At 35.5% G+C, this 5,065-nt stretch overlaps 1 long non-coding RNA gene across 1 annotated transcript; it reads left to right on the forward strand.

The window, feature by feature from the left end:
- Positions 1-513: 513 nt before the first annotated feature.
- Positions 514-3,900, forward strand: LOC109369730. The gene is made up of 3 exons (XR_002119154.1): positions 514-813; positions 1,933-1,992; positions 3,764-3,900. It is a non-coding gene; the product is annotated as an uncharacterized LOC109369730 (long non-coding RNA).
- Positions 3,901-5,065: the final 1,165 nt, after the last annotated feature.

Consider the following 5,065-nt stretch of genomic DNA (forward strand, 5'->3'; position numbering starts at 1 on the left):
GGGTTGGAAAGAGAGATGAGAATAATTTCAGTGGATATAATCAAATAGAGTGACAGCTTTAAGGGCTGTGTTTGTTAAAGTACAGTGGCTGATTAATGGATGTGAATGTGAGATTAAATGCAGATTTGAATACTTTACAGTTAATAAAATAAGATAAACTAAATGTTCTTGACAGATTATTGAATGTATTTTAAAGTACTATTTCAAATAGATTATGTAAGTGAGCAGAATAAGTTTTAAGGCTTAGTTGTATGAGCAAATTACCATTACATAATGAGCAACTGTCTCTCAGCTGGCCAGTACTAACTATTTAAGTATATAATACTACTCAATAGCAACAGCAAGATCATATTGCAGATTCTAGATGTTTGATTGTAATAATGTGACTTCAACTTGAGGAACAGAAATAAAAAGGTTAAGGAGAAGACAAAGCACATGGGTCCAAGTTTGAAAGTAATTATTATAACAAAAAAAAAAAAAAATACAGGATTTGAATTGAAACAGGTTTTTCATCTTTCACATGAGACCTTGGAATAAGATTTATACTTGATTTCCCTAACTAACTGTAGGGGAACTGCTAGGTCATGGTTTGAACTGATGATCAAGCACCTGGTGAAAGGGTGTGGCTGGCCTACAGAGCACAGGCAAATTGTTTTCACCTGTGCTCCCCTGATGACCAGAAGGGGTGGAGTCAGGGGAGAGCCACCCAGGACTCATATAAGGGCCAGCCACTAATGAGAGAGCATCTCTTGGACCTAGGTCCCTTCCTGCATTAGGGGTATTGCATAGCCAGAGAGCTCCTTCACCAGCTGGGTGAGTTCCATTCTTTTTTCTGTATATGACTATTGGCCTACCTGCAAATACTTATCCTGGTATCTCCTAGAACCTGCCAGAAGCAATTTTGCTTCCTCGTAAGCAGGAGAGTATCTGTTTGTACATTTCTGTGATAGTGTAACTGTGAACATTGTAATGATTGCTTAAGTTCCTTGTGAGACATGAAGCTTTTGTACTCTTATATGAACTCTGTTGTATTAATATTTTCACACCATTGGTTGCAGACTCGCTGTGTACCAAACCTGCGAGAAGTGCAACTGACTCTCCCCTCCCCTACAAATTTTTGTCATCCATAACAAAAGTGAAAATACGTGATGAGAGATGTTCTATTTTTTTCTTCTCACTGCAGTCTACATCTTGGTTGTTAAAGTATGCTCTAAGAATTGAGAAATACAAGATTTGTTCTTTTGCTGAATACTTTCATGAATGTCACAAATCCAAAGCTATTAAAGGCATCAGGAAATTGTTGCTTCTTGTCAGTAGGACTGAATTAAACCTGCTAGAGCTGACCATTCTTCTTATGGAGGTGCTTGTATTTTGGACAGTTTACATTTGGCAAAGGAATGATTACATCCTTCCTGTTGTGGTGTATTCATTGCTAACTGCAGAAAATGTGATGATTACAATGGCAGTTTACTGTCTCAAAAATGAAATCTTTGCATGCGTTATAACAGAGTTCATTGAGAAAGCTTGTTGATAGTCAAATAATTCCAGTATATAGTAGAGCATGTAGTAGAAAACTGAAAGTTATGTGAATTAATGAGAGGAAAAAAGGTGGAACATTCTTACACAGTTGTAAAAGAGAAAGGAGTCTCTTGCCTTGTCACTTTATTTTTTTCCTAGATGAAGGTGTAAAGTAAGACATTCAGAAATATTTACCAATCAAAACACAAGATCAGATAATTTATATCTGAAGTAGATTAATGTGCACCCTTTTCCTCAGGAGAAGGTCGTTTTTACTGACCCAAATGGCTTTGCGCTTTCACCAGGGAGTATTGTCAGGGAAAAAAAATCATTTTTTGCAACCTGGTGAGATTTATTGAGTAACCTTGTCATTTGGATGCTCGAATGACATGACACGTTCTGTTCTGGGCACAGGTGATAGTGATCTTTCATATGTGTAGTCACTGCGCGTTAGACTCATCTGGAAAAAGGGAGGTGAGTGGATCCTAGACTTTTTCATGACTATTCCAGCAGCTTTATTCTAGATGGAACTGCTTCAGCAAAAAAAGATCAGTGCGTTTCAGAATATAATGCAGTCTAACTGGCATACTTGTCCAAGAAATGAAAACTTAAGTTGAAAACTTGGCTCCAAACTAGTCAGAAATAAGGCTAAAACCTGAAATGTTTTGAAACAGTTCAGGTTGAAAGCTGAAATAAACCAGCCATTATTCTTCATAAATTGTAGCATGTGTTGTATTCCATAGTATTCATTATATCGTATCTAACAGAATATTCAATTTATAGATCATATATTGACTTCTGCAGAAGTTAAGAATGTTAATTATTCAGCTAATTTAAGTATCTATGTTTTGCCATTCTATGGTAGTGTCAGAACATTAAAGTTCATTAAAGTGATAAAGGAAGCCTTTTGAAATGGGAATATAAATGAAATGAAAAAGATCTGACAGGCTATGTGTTAGTTAGGTTTAAAGGCCAGATACTTTTGATAATAAGTTTTAAAGCATTGAACTGTTTTCCCTCTTTGTCCTGTTCCCAGAAGGAAACATTTAAACTTAGTTCTTGACTGTACCTTTCTTACAGGCTTTTTCAGCTTTGTGGGTATTAACTTCCCAGTCTTAAGATCTCCAATTTTTTTTTGTTTGTTTGCAGTTATCTCAAAAATAGGACGCATGACTCCAGTGTCCATTTACTCTGTGAAAGTTTTTAGCCTATCAACTGTTTGCTGTTGAGTAAATGCTGGAGAAGTTTAAAGTGAAAACATTATTTTAACTGAGGCAAATGAAATTTTTTATTATGAAAATGTGTAAAACAACCAGCTGAGCAGCAGAGTGCAGATGTAGAGCTATCATGTCTCCTGTGTTGGCATTGTTGCTTACGGTTGTGTTTTTTTTTTTAATATTTTATTTATTTATTTATTTATTGCTGATATTGTTGAGGTCACTAGAGATCCTGATCAGAACTCTGTGATTGTGTTCTAGTGTAAGATTCTGCTCCACAAGTACTTTATTCTTTTAATGGCTCGAGATATTCTAGATGCAGTTCAATATTATTGGAGATTCCAAGGCATAACGTCACAAAATTACTTGTTTTTTTCTAATGTTAACCAGCTTTGTGTTTTGGCCTTACTTTTTGTGGCCTTCTTTTATATGGGACTGGCAATGAATCACTTGTGAAGTCTGAGGAAAAAATCTTGCTGAATACTGAAAGATGTTGGTGTGTTAAACGCCTTTATCAGTGGTATTTTTATTTACTGCTTCAGGCAGAAAGTAGAATTGCTGTGATAAATTTATTTCTCTAATGCATGCCAGTCTGGAAAAGCTCTCTATTAAGAGAGATGTAGAAGGAGAGAATTGGAATCAGGGCAGTTTCTTTAATTTCAGTGGTATTTAAAGGTCCTTTTGTCAGCACAGCAGTACATGCTGGGTCACTGTGTCATAGTAATGGTTACAATGCAATGTTCCATATTTATGCTATGCTTTGTGTATCATGTAAATACATCCCCCTTCAAGATAAAAACTTTTGCAGCAAGTACCACAGTGACACTTGTGTCCTGACAGTGTTGTTGTAACTTTATTTCTGGTGGCAGAAGAAATCAGTGCATCAATAGTTAGTTTATTAAGCATTTAGTTATGTCTTCCTTATTTTAAAGAAATAGTAAAGCATGTGTCTTAATTTTAATGAAAACAGTGAGTGTGTGTTACAATTAGCTACCAGTGTTTTATCTTTTTTCTTCTTTTTTTTAAAGGAGATCCTGGAATGTTGCAAAACTTCTTGTTTTCTGGGTTGTGTTTTAAAATGGTAGTGCTATGCATTCACTGTACGAAGATAATGCCTCTGAGGCAAATGGGATGTTGAAATTAAATCATATCACTTGAGATAGTTTAATTTTCACTTGTTCTCTTGGTATTGATTTTATTTTTTTTTTATATTTCATCAACTCAAAAAGAAAGAAAAAAAAAAACCCAACAAGACTAAAAGCAAAATTCTGACCAATAATTAAAAGGGTATCATCTGCTAGTACAATAATACAGGCATGAAATGAAACATAAGACTATTGGAAAAAAAAAGTCAAAATATGTCAAAAAGCATCACTGAAACTTTTGGAAAACTCTTTTGAAAGCAACACCATAATACACAGTGCATATCTTGCTCTGAAAGTAATGCCTCCTATTTGTTTCTATGGAAGCTACAAGAGATACAAAGGGTAAGATAAACGCTATTTGATGGAACAAATTCTCAGCTACAGAACACTGTTTTTCAGTGTAGTCAATCACTATTAGCTGTGCATGTCATCAGCTGTGAACAAGAACCTGCATGCTATCCTCGTAAAATCTGCATGTTTGTCTGGAAAAAGGCTTGTTTGTGTATCATTCTTGCCGCTTCTGAAAAGTACCACCCACAGCCTCACTGTGCTCACATCCACTGCTTGGTCTCCTTAAATGTTCAGCAAGCATTTATGGATGTCACTGAGTGCAATTCTTTCTGTGTAGGAACTCAATTCCACACTTTTGCTTCTTATGCACTTCCATATCAGATGCCATTTTGTCAGCTGCTCCTCTGCTGCCATCTGTCACACAGCAATAAAATGTAATGAAACAGTGTAGGGATGTTTGAGTCTGCACTGCAACATCACCACCATCTGCCTATGATGTCATGGGCCTACGTAAAACATTAGGAGGCATAACTTCTGGAGCAGCCCTAGTGTTTCTTTTTCCCCCATTACTTCTGTATTTTGGAGTCGTTACATGTACTTCCTTTGGCAAGGAAGAATAAATCTTCATAAAATGAGGCTATACTTAACTGTTAGAATGCAATGAATAAAACTTTATAAGTTATAAGGAGTACACTAAAGATTTGTACATGGAAACCAAATCTTCAGTTGCAAAACATTTCTGCTGTGTTCTCTAGTCTTCAGTTGGGAGATAAATTATCTTCTCACTCATGCATATTTTACAAGACTAAGAATATATGTGTTCTGTAATACTTTCTTTTTAATCATCTTCCTTTTTCATTTTCTCAGGATTAGCTTTTTTTTTTTTTTACACTT

The sequence above is a fragment of the Meleagris gallopavo genome, chromosome 13 (assembly GCF_000146605.3).
Source record: "Meleagris gallopavo isolate NT-WF06-2002-E0010 breed Aviagen turkey brand Nicholas breeding stock chromosome 13, Turkey_5.1, whole genome shotgun sequence".
NCBI classification, from domain to species: domain Eukaryota; kingdom Metazoa; phylum Chordata; class Aves; order Galliformes; family Phasianidae; genus Meleagris; species Meleagris gallopavo.